Here is a 21,256-nt window from a genome sequence, read left to right on the forward strand (position 1 = left end):
AGAAGTGTGGAATGAACTGGCGATGGTAATTAATGAACCCCATAAAGCGCTGCACCGTTTTAAGAGAATGGGGTTCCTGCCAGTCCATCACAGCCTGTAGTTTGGTAGGATCCATAGCCAATCCCTGGGCGGAGATGATATAGCCCAGGAAAGGTAAGGACTCCTGCTCAAACACACATTTCTCCAACTTTGCATAGAGGGAATTTGCCTGTAAGAGGTCGAAGACTCTTCAAACATCTCTCCGGTGGGAGTCATTATCTGACTAGAGTAGATGAGAATATCATCCAGATAGACTACGACTAAGGTGGAGAGCATATCCCAGAAGATGTCGTTCACAAAGTCTTGGAAAATGGCTGGGGCATTACAGAGCCCGAAGGGCATCACCAGATATTCATAGTGCCCATCCCTGGTGTTAAAAGCCGTCTTCCATTCGTCGTCCTCACAGATGCGAAACAGGTTGTAAGCACCCCGCAGATCTAATTTTGTAAATACTCTTGCTCCCTGAAGCCTATCAAAGAGCTCAGATATCAGGGGCAAAGGATACTTACTCTTAACGGTGATAGCGTTAAGACACCTGTAATCTATACATGGACGTAGTTCCCTGTTCTTCCTCTGCACGAAGAAGAACCCAGCCCCTGCTGGTGACACTGACTTCCTAATGATTCCTCTTGCCAGATTTTTCTGGATGTACTGTGACATTGCCTCCGTCTCCGGGAGAGATAACGGATAGACTCGGCTCCGGGGAGGCTCAGCACCAGGAAAGAGGTCAAAAGGACAGTCACAGGGGCGGTGAGGCGGATGGCCTCCGCATTCGTGTGACCATGGCTGTTGAAATCTTTGTGCATCGGTACATGCGATCTCATCCCACTTCAAGTTGACCGGCTGAGAGTCTGGAATCTTGAAAGGGAAAACTGAACAGCTCTTTGGAATGTCCAAGTGTGGGATCAGTTGTCTCAGGGCACTCAGCATGGTGGGAGGGAGGAGGATAAGGGTGAGGAATATCCGGTCCACACTCATGGCTACGCAGACTTTACCGTGTGGAAAACGTGGTGGTGGTGGCTAAGTGACTGGAAGCATTATCCGCTATCCAACCAATAACCATTTCACAATGCTCTGGCTTCGATAGTGGTGTGCTGCAGTCCCCTAGAAACTGGGACAGGAAGGTCGAGCAGGAAAATGTGGGTCTTTGTTGTGGCCCACTTTCAGTTTGGCCTCGTCCTCTGCATGCACCATCAGCATCATGTCCTCTTCACCGCCCCTTGCCTTGCTCATTTTAAATGGACTTCTTGAAATGGACTATTTGAAAAGCTCAATACAAATGAATTTATTTGGACAAAAATTGTGGTCAGTATGCCTGCAAAGTGAAGATTTTTCCACCACAGATACATCAGGTGTCTGACGGAGATAACAGACTGTATACATTTTTTTTTATGTTTGTTGGTATTTTTTGACAACTATAAATATTGAGTAGAACAAGGCTAGCAGACAGAACGGTTTTTGAGACCACTGATACACCAGGCGTCAACCAGAGATAACAGACTGATCAAAATGTGGCCTTGATTTTATTATTTTTTTTTTGGGGGGGGGGAGGGAGGGAACACCAAAATTGTGTCAATAAGTTGGCTATGAAACAAAAAAAATTGGAGTATTAAAATTGTAAGATATTTAGTGCAATGATATATGATGCGTGTGGCGTACAACTCAGTGATAAATCTAAGAACTGTAGCTAAATATTTTTTGGGCCAGCTATAGATTTTTGGGGCAGCAAAATGGTGTCCAAAAATGTTGTAAGACACAAAAAATATTAGTACCAAAAAAAGGACAAATTTTTTTGCGCACTTGCATCTGATGCCTGGGACAACAAAAATAAAAAAATCTTTTGATGTTCACACTCTTGTATTGCAACGAGGTGGGATGGCTTTTGTGCTATTTTTTGATCAAAAAACAGTATTACTAAAAACTCTGTGTTATTTAAATGCACTTTTGCTTTTTTACTTAGTTACATCAGGGTTTTCAGTTACTTTTTTCTCTTGTAGGTTTCAATGTTTTGTGGCCAATGTGAACATGTGTTTAACCTCTGTATGTGTACCAACTCAATTTAAGCTCAATTTTGTGTTTTTTTTCTCTTGTATTGCAATGACCTGGCTGTAGTCTGTAGCGTGAACAAGCAAATAAATGTAATAAAAAGGGGGCTATGGATTGCTTTAGAATAAAATGAGCAGATATAAGCTGCAAAACAAAATTGCCACGGATACCTGCAGCTAGGTAGATATTAAATAAGCAGCAGACAGTGATGGAACTTTTTTAGGTATGCTGTGAGATCTATATACTCACATACAGTGCCTGCAGGCCTTGCACTGATGTGGATATGTGCACATAGACTCCCCTGCCTACCTTACACTGCAATCTCTGTACCCCCAAATTAGCCCTAAAAAGGACTGTTGGTTTCTCAAGATTTGTGGACTGCACACTAGCAGACCCATACTAACTCTTAAAAGGATGATTCTGGCCCTATCTCGGCAGCAGCTCTCCCTACATAAGTCCGAAGCAGAATGCGGCGAGCAGGGCGGCGTCCCGTCTCTTCTACCCCTGATGATGCTGTTCAGTCAGCCAGTCACTGCAAGACCACAACAAAGATGGCTGCCGTGTTACAGTGCCTGGCAGACATTCCCTGAATGTTGATTGGGTCTATAAAGATCGCCAAAAATGCAGGGTGGAGACACGAGCTCCCGCCGAATAATCCCGGAAATACTCGGTACTCACCGAGTACACCGAGCATAGTGATACTCGGGCGAGTACCGAGTAGTGGAGAGCACGTTCGCTCATCTCTGTTCTTAATATTTGGCTAACCTTTCCTATTCACAGTTGTCTGTACCAGGAGAACAAAACAGTCCCAGGAGAACATTGACACACATAATTACACAAGCAGCAAAAGGCTACTTTCACATACAATTTTTGACCCCAAAAATGCATGTTACAACACCATCTTTTTTTGCTAATGTATTTTAATGCCTTTATTTTTGGTTTAATTTTTAAAGACATGTGATGCACAAATCATGTGACTTCAAGATTGCTTTTTTATTACAGATTTGCAAAATCTAAGTGCACAATCATAAACCCCAATAATTAAGATTAAGACATGCATGTTATTGATATTGAGGCTTTAGGAAGAAAATCCTAAACTGCATGAGAAAATTTCATAAAAAGTCACTAACAAAATATAGAACAAAAGTTTCCACTCTGATTGATGTCTGTATCCATTGGCATAATTAGAGTCTGATGGACCCCGATGCAAAATTTGGACCTGAGTCTTCACCTGCATGTTTGTCAGATGTATTGGCCAGATGTATAGAGTTCCAGAGCCTGTGAAGATGCATGTATTCACTCTCTCATGTAACAATGTCCCCCCACCTGTAATAATGTTCCAGCTCCTGAACACTTCCAGTAATAATGTCCCCATCCTGTGCCCCTTTCCTGTAATAATTTCCCTCATCCTTGCACCTTCCTATGTTAATGTCCTTCATCCTGGCCCCTTTTCCTGGTATAATATCCCCCATCGATATTGGTGTTGGTCTTTGTATAGAGATTATATTCAGCAACAGCACGGTCATCTGCTGAGCTTCTCCTACGTCCACTATTAGAGTGCCCCACCATAGTTGTAATCAGGGTTACTTGGTTAGGGGCCCACTCAGTTGTTTCGCCCCCTGAACATACACTGAAAACTATTGCCACTATTTCATGGCATAGATTTTTGTTAAAATGTATGCCAATTTATAACGTAAATTATAGTAAACTAGATGGGATTCTAACGCACTGGGTATTCTAGAATATGTATGTATGTACTGTATATAGCAGCCACATAGTACATAGCACAGCCCATGTAACACAGACAGCCACGTAGTATATAGCACAGACACGTAGTATATTGCCCAGCCACATAATATATTGCACAGTCACGTAATATATAGCACAGCCACGTAATATATTGCACAGCCCCGTAATATATAGCACAGCCGCGTAGTATATAGCACAGAGACGTAGTATATAACACAGCCCATGCAGTATATAACACAGGCCACATAGTATATACCACAGCGATGTAGTATATTGCCCAGCCACGTAATATATACCACAGCCACGTAGTATATAGCACAGAGATGTAGTATATAACAAAGCCCACACAGTATCTAACACAGCCCATGTAGTATATAGCAATGTGGGCACCATATCCCTGTTAAAAAAATAATTAAAATACAAAATAGTTATATACTTACCCTCCGTCGGCCCTCCAGATCCAGCCGAGGCGTTTACCGATGCTCCTCACGACGCTCCGGTCCCAAGTGTGCATTGCAATCTAGCGAGATGATGATGTAGCGGTCTCTCTAGACCGCTATGTCATCATCTCGCAAGACCGCAATGCATGGACCGGTCACCGGAGCGTCACGAGGAAAGGCCTCGGCTTTCGGGGCCAACGGAGAGTGAGTGTATAATGATTTTTTATTTTTTTATTATTTTTAAAATTAGATCTTTTTACTATTGATGCTGGATAGGCAGCATCAATAGTAAAAAGTTGGTCACACAGGGTTAATAGCAGCGTTAACGGAGTGCGTTACATAACGTGGTCCGTTGACGCTGCCATTAACCCTTTGTGAGCGCTGACTGGAGGGGATTATGGAGCGGGCACTGACTGCGGGAAGTAAGGAGCAGCCAGTTTGCCGCCCGACTGTGCCCGTCGCTGATTGCTCGTGGCCGTTTTACCGCGACCAATCAGCGACTTGGGATTTCTACGACAGACAGAAAGAAAGACAGAAGTGGCCCTTAGACAATTATATAGTAGATTTGTCAGGCTCACCCCTCCCCTCTTTTTTATAGACGTGATGAATAGTGATGAGTGAATATACTTGTTACTCGAGATTTCCCGAGCACGCTAGGGTGACCTCCGAGTATTTTTTAGTGCTCAGAGATTCAGTTTTCCTCACCTCAGCTGAATGATTTACATCTGTTAGCCAGCATAAGTACATGTGGGAATTCCCTAGCAACCAGGCAACCCCCACATGTACTTAGCCTGGCTAACAGATGTAAATCATTCAGCTGCGACGATGAAAAATAAATCTCCGAGCACTAAAAAAATACTCGGAGGACACCCGAGCATGCTCAAGAAATCTCGAGTAACGAGTATATTCGCTCATCACTAGTGATGAGTAAACTTTGTTGTAACTTTCTACCCTCAGGTTGACCTTACACAAGATTGTGATTTTTCATCACCAGAAAACTAGGGCAGGATACATCATAAATGCCCCCCATGGTGTTTGGAACGCCCAGAGATCAGTTGTAATCTACGGGAAAATATAGCAGCAATTATTCATTTTCCCTATAGCATCACCTTACGAGGAGTAAAGAATTACATAGTATGTATTCAGATTAATAGGCAGTCTTGTGTGATGCCATCACATATCAAGTCTGGGAGACAATCTTTGTAGGTACATGGCTTAGGCTAATGGATGAAGGTCTCGATACAGGGATCCCATCCCGTATGTAACCTACAGATCCCATAATAGGTTATCTGAAAACTGGACATTCAGGCTACGCTCCCACAATGACAGGTGCATTTTTAGGTTATACATTTTTTTGCTACATTTCTGCACCTATTAGGTCAATTAGGGTACTTGTGTTTTTTTCATTGAGTTTTTTATTGGCTTTTTAATGAGTTTTCAATACTGTTTTTGTCTATTTCTGGTAAGTCATAAATCAAGCTTCTTAAATACTGCTTTGATCCTTGTATTTGGTTTTGATAAAACTTTCTTGATAAAGCCTTGTGCCAAATGCATGGGTTTTCAGTGGGTTTGACATTTCTATAAATCCCATCCACTTTGCTGAAAAATGCTGCATATTTTACATAGCAAAAATGCACAGCTGCAAAAACTCATCGTGGGAACTTAACCTGGTAGGAGGATAAAAACCTGATAATTCTGCTTTAAAGGTGAAGTTTCCATAAATGGTCTCTATCATCATCATCCCATACTCTCCAACATGCTCTTATCAAACATAGACAGTCAGATACACAACTAATGTAGCACAGAAACAAACAATATTATAATAAATATTTATTTTGCCTTACATCTGTATATTGTTCACATTCATTAATGTTGATTAAAAATTGTGTTTTATAATCTGAAAAACTAAAATGTTTAAAAATTTACCCAACACTTTTTAACAATATCAGTTAAAGTAGAGGTTCAGAATTTGAAGGGCCTGAGGGAATATAGCGCACAACTTGCCAAATGAATGTACCCATAGCCACAATATAAGTATTTGACCTTTCCATTGATGACATTTATGGGGAAAAAGAAGGTGATTTCCTGGAGAAAGTTAATAAGGTTACAAACATATGCTAGCATTGGAAAAAAAGATACATTAAACAAATCAAGTGACAAACGTAAAAGAAATGGATCCGTCAAGAAATGGCATAAAACACTGTATAAATCATCATTATGAATTAGCATAGTTCCTATGAGCTTTGGTATAGAAGGCAAGTTGGCAAGGTATTAGTGATTGTTATATAGATAGATTTCCTGCTAGAATGAATATTTATGTAGTTAATTATTAGTCCAGTAACTGTAGTGTAACAGATCATATCCTGATATGTAGTATGTGTAATAATATTTAGCAAATACCTCCAATTAGAAATGTACTATAGTTCTACTGATTCACTATGTCGCTTACCTCATGTGCAGGGCATTGCAGAAGCTTAGGTGTTCATGGTTAAGACCACAACAATTAACTGACAGTTACTATATGAGTGGTAGTAACCATGCATACCTAAGCTACTTTAACCCCTTCATGACCCAGCCTATTTTGACCTTAAAGACCTTGCCGTTTTTTGCAATTCTGACCAGTGTCCCTTTATGAGGTAATAACTCAGGAACGCTTCAACGGATCCTAGCGGTTCTGAGATTGTTTTTTCGTGACATATTGGGCTTCATGATAGTGGTAAATTTAGGTCAATAAATTCTGCGTTTATTTGTGATAAAAACGGAAATTTGGCGAAAAGTTTGAAAATTTCGCAATTTTCACATTTTGAATTTTTATTCTGTTAAACCAGAGAGTTATGTGACACAAAATAGTTAATAAATAACATTTCCCACATGTATACTTTACATCAGCACAATTTTGGAAACAAAATTTTTTTTTGCTAGGAAGTTATAAGGGTTAAAATTTGACCAGCGATTTCTCATTTTTACAACGAAATTTACAAAACCATTTTTTTTAGGGACCACCTCACATTTGAAGTCAGTTTGAGGGGTCTATATGGCTGAAAATACCCAAAAGTGACACCATTCTAAAAACTGCACCCCTCAAGGTACTCAAAACCACATTCAAGAAGTTTATTAACCCTTCAGGTGCTTCACAGCAGCAGAAGCAACATGGAAGGAAAAAATGAACATTTAACTTTTTAGTCACAAAAATGATCTTTTAGCAACAATTTTTTTATTTTCCCAATGGTAAAAGGAGAAACTGAACCACGAAAGTTGTTGTCCAATTTGCCCTGAGTACGCTGATACCTCATATGTGGGGTAAACCACTGTTTGGGCGCACGGCAGGGCTTGGAAGGGAAGGAGCGCCATTTGACTTTTTGAATGAAAAATTGGCTCCACTCTTTAGCGGACCCCATGTCACGTTTGGAGAGCCCCCGTGTGCCTAAACATTGGAGCTCCCCCACAAGTGACCCCATTTTGGAAACTAGACGCCCCAAGGAACTTATCTAGATGCATAGTGAGCACTTTGAACCCCCAGGTGCTTCACAAATTGATCCGTAAAAATGAAAAAGTACTTTTTTTTCACAAAAAAATTCTTTTAGCCTCAATTTTTTAATTTTCACATGGGCAACAGGATAAAATGGATCCTAAAATTTGTTGGGCAATTTCTCCTAAGTACACCAATACCTCACATGTGGGGGTAAACCACTGTTTGGGCACATGGTAAGGCTCGGAAGGGAAGGAGCGCCATTTGACTTTTTAAATGAAAAATTATCTCCATCGTTAGCGGACACCATGTCGCGTTTGGAGAGACCCTGTGTGCCTAAACATTGGAGCTCCCCCACAAGTGACCCCATTTTGGAAACTAGACCCCCCAAGGATCTTATCTAGATGCCTAGTGTGCACTTTAAACCCTCAGGTGCTTCACAAATTGATCTGTAAAAATGAAAAAGTACTTTTTTTTTCACAAAAAAATTCTTTTCGCCTCAATTTTTTCATTTTCACATGGGCAATAGGATAAAATGGATCATAAAATTTGTTGGGCAATTTCTCCCGAGTACGACGATACCTCACATGTGGGGGTAAACCACTGTTTGGGCACTCGGCAGGGCTCGGAAGGGAAGGCGCGCCATTTGACTTTTTGAATGGAAAATTAGCTCCAATTGTTAGCGGACTGTTATGAAAGGTAACTCAGTACCACAATGGACATAGAGATCAGCGCACATACAGTGACCTGGCAATAACCCAAAAAAACAAGAACGAGCTCTGAGACGTGGGAACTCTGTTGACCGCAATCCCTAATCCTCTCAAACCACACTAAAGGCAGCCGTGGATTGCGCCTAACGCTCCCTATGTAACTCGGCATGGCCTGAGAAACTAGCTAGCCTGAAGATAGAAAATAAGCCTACCTTGCCTCAGAGAAATACCCCAAAGGAAAAGGCAGCCCCCACATATAATGACTGTGAGTTAAGATGAAAAGACAAACGTAGAGATGAAATAGATTTAGCAAAGTGAGGCCCAACTTTCTGAACAGAGCGAGGATAGGAAAGGTAACTTTGCGGTCAACACAAAACCCTACAAACACCACGCAAAGGGGGCAAAAAGACCCTCCGTACCGAACTAACGGCACGGAGGTACACCCTCTGCGTCCCAGAGCTTCCAGCAAGCAGTAAGAAACAAATTGACAAGCTGGACAGAAAAAAACAGCAAACAAATAGCAAAGAGGAACTTAGCTATTCAGAGCCGCAGGCCACAGGAACGATCCAGGAGGAAACAGGTCCAATACTAGAACATTGACTGGAGGCCAGGATCAAAGCACTAGGTGGAGTTAAATAGAGCAGCACCTAACGACTTCTGTTGTGAATTCTGTGGCAGAGCTCCCTCCTGTGGTCACAAGTGGTACTTCGGCTGATTCTCTCTGTGAGCTTCTGTTGGTGAAGGGAAGTGGTACTGTGGCTTCTGAGTTTCCTCCCTCAGGTGATCTGGTGAGGTCGTTAGGTGCTTCTCTACTTAACTCCACCTAATGCTTTGATCCTGGCTTCCTGTCAATGTTCCAGTGTTGGACTTGCTTTTCCCTGGATCATTCCTGTGGCCTGCTGCTCTGTATAGCTAAGTTCTTCTTTGCTATTTGTTTGCTATTTTTTCTGTCCAGCTTGTCTAATTTGTTGCTGGAAGCTCTGGGACGCAAAGGGTGTACCTCCGTGCCGTTAGTTCAGTACGGAGGGTCTTTTTGCCCCCTTTGCGTGGTTTTCTTTAGGGTTTTGTGTAGACCGCAAAGTTACCTTTTCTATCCTCGATCTGTTAAGAAAGTCGGGCCTCACTTTGCTGAATCTATTTCATCTCTACGTTTGTCTTTTCATCTTAACTCACAGTCATTATATGTGGGGGGCTGCCTTTTCCTTTGGGGTATTTCTCTGAGGCAAGGTAGGCTTATTTTCTGTCTTCAAGCTAGTTAGTTTCTCAGGCTGTGCCGAGTTGCATAGGCAGAGTTAGGCGCAATCCACGGCTGCCTCTAGTGTTTGGAGAGGATAAGGGATTGCGGTCTGCAGAGTTCTCACGTCTCAGAGCTCGTTCTATGATTTTGGGTTATTGTCAGATCACTGTATGTGCTCTGACCGCTATGTCCATTGTAGTACTGAATTGCCTTTCATAACAGTACAGGAAGCCAAAAGTACTAATGATTCTCAATAGAGGGAAAAAAGAAGTTCTGAGACCATTTTTTTTTCTTTGCACTGTGTTTTGCCTTTTCTTTCCCCTAGACATTTGGGTGGTTCAGTACACAGGTGTAGCGACGGACATTAGAAGTCTGTCTTCATTTGTGGATCAGCTCTCGGCAAGAGTACAAAAGATTCAAGACACTATTGATCAGAAAGCTATGTTGGAACCAAGAATTCCTATTCCTGATTTGTTTTTTGGAGATAGAACTAAGTTTCTGAGTTTCAAAAATAATTGCAAATTATTTCTGGCCTTGAAACCTCGCTCCTCTGGTGATCCAGTTCAACAGGTTTTGATTGTTATTTCTTTTTTGCGCGGCGACCCTCAGGACTGGGCATTTTCTCTTGCGCCAGGAGATCCTGCATTGAGTAATATCGATGCGTTTTTCCTGGCGCTCGGATTGCTGCACGATGAACTTAATTCAGTGGATCAGGCAGAGAAAAATTTGCTGGCTCTTTGTCAGGGTCAGGATGAGATAGAGGTATATTGTCAGAAATTTAGAAAGTGGTCCGTGCTCACTCAATGGAATGAATCTGCGCTGGCAGCTATGTTCAGAAAGGGTCTCTCTGAAGCCCTTAAGGATGTCATGGTGGGATTTCCTATGCCTGCTGGTTTGAATGAGTCTATGTCTTTGGCCATTCAGATCGGTCGACGCTTGCGTGAGCGTAAATCTGTGCACCATTTGGCGGTATTACCTGAGCTTAAACCTGAGCCTATGCAGTGCGATAGGACTTTGACCAGAGTTAAACGGCAAGAACACAGACGTCTGAATGGGCTGTGTTTCTACTGTGGTGATTCCACTCATGCTATCTCTGATTGTCCTAAGCGCACTAAGCGGTTCGCTAGGTCTGCCACCATTGGTACGGTACAGTCAAAATTTCTTCTGTCCATTACCTTGATCTGCTCTTTGTCATCGTATTCTGTCATGGCATTTGTGGATTCAGGCGCTGCCCTGAATTTGATGGACTTGGAGTATGCTAAGCGTTGTGGGTTTCTCTTAGAGCCCTTGCAGTATCCTATTCCATTGAGAGGAATTGATGCCACGCCTTTGGCCAAGAATAAGCCTCAATACTGGACCCAGCTGACCATGTGCATGGCTCCTGCACATCAGGAGGTTATTCGCTTTCTGGTGTTGCATAATCTGCATGATGTGGTCGTGTTGGGGTTGCCATGGCTACAAGCCCATAATCCAGTATTAGATTGGAAATCCATGTCGGTGTCCAGCTGGGGTTGTCAGGGGGTACATGGTGATGTTCCATTTCTGTCAATTTCGTCATCCACCCCTTCTGAGGTTCCAGACTTCTTGTCTGATTACCAGGATGTATTTGATGAGCCTAAGTCCGATGCCCTACCTCCGCATAGGGATTGTGATTGTGCTATCAATTTGATTCCTGGTAGTAAATTCCCAAAAGGTCGACTGTTTAATTTATCCGTGCCTGAGCACGCCGCTATGCGCAGTTATGTGAAGGAATCCCTGGAGAAGGGGCATATTCGCCCGTCATCGTCACCATTAGGAGCAGGGTTCTCTTTTGTAGCCAAGAAGGATGGTTCGCTGAGACCTTGTATAGATTACCGCCTTCTAAATAAGATCACGGTTAAATTTCAGTACCCCTTGCCATTGTTATCTGATTTGTTTGCTCGGATTAAGGGGGCTAGTTGGTTCACCAAGATAGATCTTCGTGGTGCGTATAATCTGGTGCGAATCAGGCGAGGAGATGAATGGAAAACTGCATTTAATACGCCCGAGGGTCATTTTGAGTATCTAGTGATGCCATTCGGACTTGCCAATGCTCCATCAGTGTTTCAGTCCTTTATGCATGACATCTTCCGAGAGTACCTGGATAAATTCCTGATTGTGTACTTGGATGACATTTTGATCTTCTCGGATGATTGGGAGTCTCATGTGAAGCAGGTCAGAACAGTTTTTCAGGTCCTGCGTGCTAATTCTTTGTTTGTGAAGGGATCAAAGTGTCTCTTTGGTGTGCAGAAGGTTTCATTTTTGGGGTTCATCTTTTCCCCTTCTACTATCGAGATGGATCCTGTTAAGGTCCAAGCCATCCATGATTGGACTCAGCCGAAATCTCTGAAAAGTCTGCAAAAGTTCCTGGGCTTTGCTAATTTTTATCGTCGCTTCATCTGCAATTTTTCTAGTATTGCCAAACCATTGACCGATTTGACCAAGAAGGGTGCTGATTTGGTCAATTGGTCTTCTGCTGCTGTGGAAGCTTTTCAAGACTTGAAGCATCGTTTTTCTTCTGCCCCTGTGTTGTGTCAACCAGATGTTTCTCTTCCGTTCCAGGTCGAGGTTGATGCTTCTGAGATTGGAGCAGGGGCTGTTTTGTCGCAGAGAGGTTCTGATTGCTCAGTGATGAAACCATGCGCTTTTTTTTCCAGGAAGTTTTCGCCTGCTGAGCGAAATTATGATGTGGGCAACCGAGTTGCTGGCCATGAAGTGGGCATTCGAGGAGTGGCGTCATTGGCTTGAAGGAGCTAAGCATCGCGTGGTGGTATTGACTGATCATAAGAACTTGACTTATCTTGAGTCTGCTAAGTGGTTGAATCCTAGACAGGCTCGTTGGTCGCTGTTTTTTGCCCGTTTTGACTTTGTGATTTCGTACCTTCCGGGCTCTAAAAATGTGAAGGCGGATGCTCTGTCTAGGAGTTTTGTGCCCGACTCTCCGGGTTTGTCTGAGCCGGCGGGTATCCTCAAGGAAGGAGTAATTGTGTCTGCCATCTCCCCTGATTTGCGGCGGGTGCTGCAAAAATTTCAGGCTAATAAACCTGATCGTTGTCCAGCGGAGAGACTGTTTGTCCCTGATAGGTGGACCAATAAAGTTATCTCTGAGGTTCATTGTTCGGTGTTGGCTGGTCATCCTGGAATCTTTGGTACCAGAGAGTTGGTGGCTAGATCCTTTTGGTGGCCGTCTCTGTCGCGGGATGTGCGTGTTTTTGTGCAGTCCTGTGGGATTTGTGCTCGGGCTAAGCCCTGCTGTTCTCGTGCCAGTGGGTTGCTTTTGCCCTTGCCGGTCCCGAAGAGGCCTTGGACACATATCTCTATGGATTTTATTTCTGATCTTCCCGTTTCTCAAAAGATGTCAGTCATTTGGGTGGTCTGTGATCGCTTTTCTAAGATGGTCCATCTGGTACCCTTGTCTAAATTGCCTTCCTCCTCTGATTTGGTGCCATTGTTCTTCCAGCATGTGGTTCGTTTACATGGCATTCCAGAGAATATCGTTTCTGACAGAGGTTCCCAGTTTGTTTCAAGGTTTTGGCGAGCCTTTTGTGGTAGGATGGGCATTGACTTGTCTTTTTCCTCGGCTTTCCATCCTCAGACTAATGGCCAGACCGAACGAACCAATCAGACCTTGGAAACATATCTGAGATGCTTTGTTTCTGCCGATCAGGATGACTGGGTGTCCTTTTTGCCTTTGGCTGAGTTCGCCCTTAATAATCGGGCCAGCTCGGCTACCTTGGTTTCGCCATTTTTCTGCAATTCTGGGTTCCATCCTCGTTTCTCTTCAGGACAGGTTGAGTCTTCGGACTGTCCTGGTGTGGATACTGTGGTGGACAGGTTGCAGCAGATTTGGACTCATGTAGTGGACAATTTGACCTTGTCCCAGGAGAAGGCTCAACGTTTCGCTAATCGCAGACGCCGTGTGGGTCCCCGACTTCGTGTTGGGGATCTGGTTTGGTTATCTTCTCGTCATATTCCTATGAAGGTTTCCTCTCCTAAGTTTAAACCTCGTTTCATTGGTCCGTATAGGATTTCTGAGGTTCTTAATCCTGTGTCTTTTCGTCTGACCCTTCCAGATTCTTTTTCCATACATAACGTATTCCATAGGTCATTGTTGCGGAGATACGTGGCACCTATGGTTCCATCTGTTGATCCTCCTGCCCCGGTTTTGGTGGAGGGGGAATTGGAGTATATTGTGGAGAAGATTTTGGATTCTCGTGTTTCTAGACGGAAACTCCAGTATCTGGTTAAATGGAAGGGTTATGCTCAGGAAGATAATTCCTGGGTTTTTGCCTCTGATGTCCATGCTCCCGATCTTGTTCGTGCCTTTCATGTGGCTCATCCTGGTCGGCCTGGGGGCTCTGGTGAGGGTTCGGTGACCCCTCCTCAAGGGGGGGGTACTGTTGTGAATTCTGTGGCAGAGCTCCCTCCTGTGGTCACAAGTGGTACTTCGGCTGATTCTCTCTGTGAGCTTCTGTTGGTGGAGGGAAGTGGTACTGCGGCTTCTGAGTTTCCTCCCTCAGGTGATCTGGTGAGGTCGTTAGGTGCTTCTCTACTTAACTCCACCTAATGCTTTGATCCTGGCTTCCTGTCAATGTTCCAGTGTTGGACTTGCTTTTCCCTGGATCATTCCTGTGGCCTGCTGCTCTGTATAGCTAAGTTCTTCTTTGCTATTTGTTTGCTATTTTTTCTGTCCAGCTTGTTTAATTTGTTGCTGGAAGCTCTGGGACACAAAGGGTGTACCTCCGTGCCGTTAGTTCGGTACGGAGGGTCTTTTTGCCCCCTTTGCGTGGTTTTCTTTAGGGTTTTGTGTAGACCGCAAAGTTACCTTTTCTATCCTCGATCTGTTAAGAAAGTCGGGCCTCACTTTGCTGAATCTATTTCATCTCTACGTTTGTCTTTTCATCTTAACTCACAGTCATTATATGTGGGGGGCTGCCTTTTCCTTTGGGGTATTTCTCTGAGGCAAGGTAGGCTTATTTTCTGTCTTCAGGCTAGTTAGTTTCTCAGGCTGTGCCGAGTTGCATAGGCAGAGTTAGGCGCAATCCACGGCTGCCTCTAGTGTTGTTTGGAGAGGATTAGGGATTGCGGTCTGCAGAGTTCCCACGTCTCAGAGCTCGTTCTATGATTTTGGGTTATTGTCAGATCACTGTATGTGCTCTGACCGCTATGTCCATTGTAGTACTGAATTGCCTTTCATAACAGACTTCACCACATCACCTGAGGAAGGAAACTCAGAAGCCGCAGTACCACTTTCCTCCACCAACGGAAGCTCACAGAGAGAACCAGCCGAAGTACCACTTGTGACCACAGGAGGGAGCTCCGCCACAGAATTCACAACAGCGGACACCATGTCGCGTTTGGAGAGCCCCTGTGTGCCTAAACATTGGAGATCCCCCAGAAATGACCCCATTTTGGAAACTAGACCCCCAAAGGAACTAATCTAGATGTGTGGTGAGGACTTTGAACCCTCAAGTGCTTCACAGAAGTTTATAACGCAGAGCCATGAAAATAAAAAAATAAAAAATATTTTCTCAAAAATGATCTTTTAGCCTGCAATTTTTTATTTTCCCAAGGGTAACAGGAGAAATTTGACCCCAAAAGTTGTTGTCCAGTTTCTCCTGAGTACGCTGATACCCCATATGTGGGGGTAAACCACTGTTTGGGCACATGCCGGGGCTCGGAAGTGAAGTAGTGACATTTTGAAATGCAGACTTTGATGGAATGCTCTGTGGGCGTCACGTTGCGTTTGCAGAGCCCCTGATGTGGCTTAACAGTAGAAACCCCCCACAAGTGACCCCATTTTGGAAACTAGACCCCGAAAGGAACTTATCTAGATGTGTGGTGAGCACTTTGAACCCCCAAGTGCTTCCAGAAGTTTATAATGCAGAGCCGTGAAAATAATAAATACGTTTTGTTTCCTCAAAAATAATTATTTAGCCCAGAATTTTTTAATTTTCCCAAGGGTAACAGGAGAAATTTGACCCCAATGTTTGTTGGCCAGTTTCTCCTGAGTACGGTGATACCCCATATGTGGGGGTAAACTACTGTTTGGGCACATGCCGGAGCTCGGAATTGAAGTAGTGACGTTTTGAAATGCTGACTTTGATGGAATGCTCTGCGGGCGTCACGTTGCGTTTGCAGAGCCCCTGATGTGCCTAAACAGTAGAAACCCCCTACACGTGATCCCATTTTGGAAACTAGACCCCGAAAGGAACTTATCTAGATGTGTGGTGAGCACTTTGAACCCCCAAGTGCTTCATAGAAGTTTATAATGCAGAACCGTGAAAATAATAAATACGTTTTCTTTCCTCAAAAATAATTATTTAGCCCAGAATTTTTTATTTTCCCAAGGGTTACAGGAGAAATTGGACCCCAAAAGTTGTTGTCCAGTTTCTCCTGAGTACGCTGATACCCCATGTGTGGAGGTAAACCACTGTTTGGGCACACGTCGGGGCTCAGAAGGGAAGTAGTGACTTTTGAAATGCAGACTTTGATGAAATGGTCTGCGGGTGTCACGTTGCGTTTGCAGAGCCCCTGGTGTGCCTAAATAGTAGAAACCCCCCTCAAGTGACCCCATTTTAGAAACTAGACCCCCCAAGGAACTTATCTAGATATGTGGTGAGCACTTTGAACCCCCAAGTGCTTCACAGACGTTTACAACGCAGAGCCGTGAAAATAAAAAATCATTTTTCTTTCCTCAAAAATGATGTTTTAGCAAGCATTTTTTTATTTTCACAAGGGTAACAGGAGAAATTGGACCCCAGGAATTGTTGCGCAGTTTATCCTGAGTATGCTGGTACCCCATATGTGGGGGTAAACCACTGTTTGGGCACACGGCAGGGCTCGGAAGGGAAGGCGTGCCATTTGACTTTTTGAATGGAAAATTAGCTCCAATTGTTAGCGGACACCATGTCGCGTTTGGAGAGCCCCTGTGTGCCTAAACATTGGAGCTTCCCCACAAGTGACCCCATTTTGGAAACTAGACCCCCCCAAGGAACTTATCTAGATGCATATTGAGCACTTTAAACCCCCAGGTGCTTCACAGAAGTTTATAACGCAGAGCCATGAAAATAAAAAATAATTTTTCTTTCCTCAAAAATGATTTTTTAGCCTGGAATTTCCTTTTTTGCCAAGGGTAATAGGAGAAATTGGACCCCAAATGTTGTTGTCCAGTTTGTCCTGAGTACGTTGATACCCCATATGTGGGGGTAAACCACTGTTTGGGCGCACGGCAGGGCTCGGAAGGGAAGGCATGCCATTTGGCTTTTTAAATGGAAAATTGGCTTCAATCATTAGCGGACACCATGTCACGTTTGGAGAGCCCCTGTGTGCCTAAACATTGGAGATCCCCCAGAAATGACCCCATTTTGGAAACTAGACCCCCAAAGGAACTAATCTAGATGTGTGGTGAGGACTTTGAACCCCCAAGTGCTTCACAGAAGTTTATAACGCAGAGCCATGAAAATAAAAAAATAAAAAATATTTTCTCAAAAATGATCTTTTAGCCTGCAATTTTTTATTTTCCCAAGGGTAACAGGAGAAATTTGACCCCAAAAGTTGTTGTCCAGTTTCTCCTGAGTACGCTGATACCCCATATGTGGGGGTAAACCACTGTTTGGGCACATGCCGGGGCTCGGAAGTGAAGTAGTGACGTTTTGAAATGCAGACTTTGATGGAATGCTCTGTGGGCGTCACGTTGCGTTTGCAGAGCCCCTGATGTGGCTTAACAGTAGAAACCCCCCACAAGTGACCCCATTTTGGAAACTAGACCCCGAAAGGAACTTATCTAGATGTGTGGTGAGCACTTTGAACCCCCAAGTGCTTCCAGAAGTTTATAATGCAGAGCCGTGAAAATAATAAATACGTTTTCTTTCCTCAAAAATAATTATTTAGCCCAGAATTTTTTAATTTTCCCAAGGGTAACAGGAGAAATTTGACCCCAATATTTGTTGTCCAGTTTCTCCTGAGTACGGTGATACCCCATATGTGGGGGTAAACTACTGTTTGGGCACATGCCGGGGCTCGGAATTGAAATAGTGACGTTTTGAAATGCAGACTTTGATGGAATGCTCTGCGGGCGTCACGTTGCGTTTGCAGAGCCCCTGATGTAGCTAAACAGTAGAAACCCCCCACAAGTGACCCCATTTTGGAAACTAGACCCCGAAAGGAACTTATCTAGATGTGTGGTGAGCACTTTGAACCCCCAAGTGCTTCATAGAAGTTTATAATGCAGAACCGTGAAAATAATAAATACGTTTTCTTTCCTCAAAAATAATTATTTAGCCCAGAATTTTTTATTTTCCCAAGGGTTACAGGAGAAATTGGACCGCAAAAGTTGTTGTCCATTTTCTCCTGAGTACGCTGATACCCCATGTGTGGAGGTAAACCACTGTTTGGGCACATGCCGGGGCTCGGAAGGGAAGTAGTGACTTTTGAAATGCAGACTTTGATGAAATGGTCTGCGGGCGTCACGTTGCGTTTACAGAGCCCCTGGTGTGCCTAAACAGTAGAAACCCCCTACACGTGACCCCATTTTGGAAACTAGACCCCAAAAGGAACTTATCTAGATGTGTGGTGACTCGTGAGCACTTTGAACCCCCAAGTGCTTCATAGAAGTTTATAATGCAGAACCGTGAAAATAATAAATACGTTTTCTTTCCTCCAAAATAATTATTTAGCCCAGAATTTTTTATTTTCCCAAGGGTTACAGGAGAAATTGGACCCCAAAAGTTGTTGTCCAGTTTCTCCTGAGTACGCTGATACCCCATATGTGGGGGTAAACCACTGTTTGGGCACATGCCGGGGCTCGGAAGTGAAGTAGTGACGTTTTGAAATGCAGACTTTGATGGAATGCTCTGTGGGCGTCACGTTGCGTTTGCAGAGCCCCTGATGTGGCTTAACAGTAGAAACCCCCCACAAGTGACCCCATTTTGGAAACTAGACCCCGAAAGGAACTTATCTAGATGTGTGGTGAGCACTTTGAACCCCCAAGTGCTTCCAGAAGTTTATAATGCAGAGCCGTGAAAATAATAAATACGTTTTCTTTCCTCAAAAATAATTATTTAGCCCAGAATTTTTTAATTTTCCCAAGGGTAACAGGAGAAATTTGACCCCAATATTTGTTGTCCAGTTTCTCCTGAGTACGGTGATACCCCATATGTGGGGGTAAACTACTGTTTGGGCACATGCTGGGGCTCGGAATTGAAATAGTGACGTTTTGAAATGCAGACTTTGATGGAATGCTCTGCGGGCGTCACGTTGCGTTTGCAGAGCCCCTGATGTAGCTAAACAGTAGAAACCCCCCACAAGTGACCCCATTTTGGAAACTAGACCCCGAAAGGAACTTATCTAGATGTGTGGTGAGCACTTTGAACCCCCAAGTGCTTCATAGAAGTTTATAATGCAGAACCGTGAAAATAATAAATACGTTTTCTTTCCTCAAAAATAATTATTTAGCCCAGAATTTTTTATTTTCCCAAGGGTTACAGGAGAAATTGGACCCCAAAAGTTGTTGTCCATTTTCTCCTGAGTACGCTGATACCCCATGTGTGGAGGTAAACCACTGTTTGGGCACATGCCGGGGCTCGGAAGGGAAGTGGTGACTTTTGAAATGCAGACTTTGATGAAATGGTCTGCGGGCGTCACGTTGCGTTTGCAGAGCCCCTGGTGTGCCTAAACAGTAGAAACCCCCTACACGTGACCCCATTTTGGAAACTAGACCCCAAAAGGAACTTATCTAGATGTGTGGTGACTCGTGAGCACTTTGAACCCCCAAGTGCTTCATAGAAGTTTATAATGCAGAACCGTGAAAATAATAAATACGTTTTCTTTCCTCAAAAATAATTATTTAGCCCAGAATTTTTTATTTTCCCAAGGGTTACAGGAGAAATTGGACCCCAAAAGTTGTTGTCCATTTTCTCCTGAGTACGCTGATACCCCATGTGTGGAGGTAAACCACTGTTTGGGCACATGCCGGGGCTCGGAAGGGAAGTAGTGACTTTTGAAATGCAGACTTTGATGAAATGGTCTGCGGGCGTCACGTTGCGTTTGCAGAGCCCCTGGTGTGCCTAAACAGTAGAAAACCCCCTCAAGTGACCCCATTTTAGAAACTAGACCCCCCAAGGAACTTATCTAGATATGTGGTGAGCACTTTGAACCCCCAAGTGCTTCACAGACGTTTACAACGCAGAGCCGTGAAAATAAAAAATCATTTTTCTTTCCTCAAAAATGATGTTTTAGCAAGCATTTTTTTATTTTCACAAGGATAACAGGAGAAATTGGACCCCAGGAATTGTTGCGCAGTTTATCCTGAGTATGCTGGTACCCCATATGTGGGGGTAAACCACTGTTTGGGCACACGTCGGGGCTCGGAATTGAGGGAGCACCATTTGACTTTTTGAATACGAGATTGGCTGGAATCAATGCTGGCGCCATGTTGCGCTTGGAGACCCCTGATGTGCCTAAACAGTGGTAACCCCTCAATTCTACCTCCAACACTAACCCCCCCACTCCCCTAACCCTAATCCCAAATGTAGCCATAACCCTAATCACAACCCTAACCACAACCCTAATTCCAACCCTAACCCTAAGGCTATGTGCCCACGTTGCGGATTCGTGTGAGATTTTTCAGCATCATTTTTGAAAAATCCGCGGGTAAAAGGCACTGCGTTTTACCTGCGGATTTTCTGCGGATTTCCAGTGTTTTTTGTGCGGATTTCACCTGCGGATTCATATTGAGGAACAGGTGTAAAACGCTGCGGAATCCGCACAAAGAATTGACATGCTGCGGAAAATACAACGCAGCGTTTCTGCGCGGTATTTTCCGCACCATGGGCACAGCGGATTTGGTTTTCCATGGTACTGTAAACCTGATGGAACACTGCTGCGAATCCGCAGCGGCCAATCCGCTGCGGATCCGCAGCCAAATCCGCACCGTGTGCACATAGCCTAATTCTAAAGGTATGTGCACACGCTGCAGAAAACGCTGCGGATCCGCAGCAGTTTCCCATGAGTTTACAGTTCAATGTAAACCTATGGGAAACAAAAATCGTTGTACACATGCTGCGGAAAAACTGCACGGAAACGCAGCGGTTTACATTCCGCAGCATGTCACTTATTTCTGCGGATTCCGCATCGGTTTTACAACTGCTCAAATAGAAAATCGCAGTTGTAAAACCGCTGTGAAATGCGCAGAAAAAACGCGGTAAATCCGCCATAAATCCGCAGCGGTTTAGCACTGCGGATTTATCAAATCCGCAGCGGAAAAATCCGCAGAGGACCAGAATACGTGTGCACATACCAAAACCCTAACCCTAGCCCTAACCCTAGCCCTAACCCTACCCCTAACCCTACCCCTAACCCTACCCCTACCCCTAACCCTAACCCTACCCCTCACCCTACCCCTACCCCTAACCCTAGCCCTAACCCTAGCCCTAACCCTAACCCTAGCCCTAACCCTAACTTTACCCCTAACCCTACCCCTAACCCTATTCTAACATTAGTGGAAAAAAAAAATTCTTTAGTTTTTTATTGCCCCTACCTATGGGGG

The sequence above is a fragment of the Ranitomeya imitator genome, chromosome 1, assembly GCF_032444005.1.
Source record: "Ranitomeya imitator isolate aRanImi1 chromosome 1, aRanImi1.pri, whole genome shotgun sequence".
Classification (NCBI taxonomy): domain Eukaryota; kingdom Metazoa; phylum Chordata; class Amphibia; order Anura; family Dendrobatidae; genus Ranitomeya; species Ranitomeya imitator.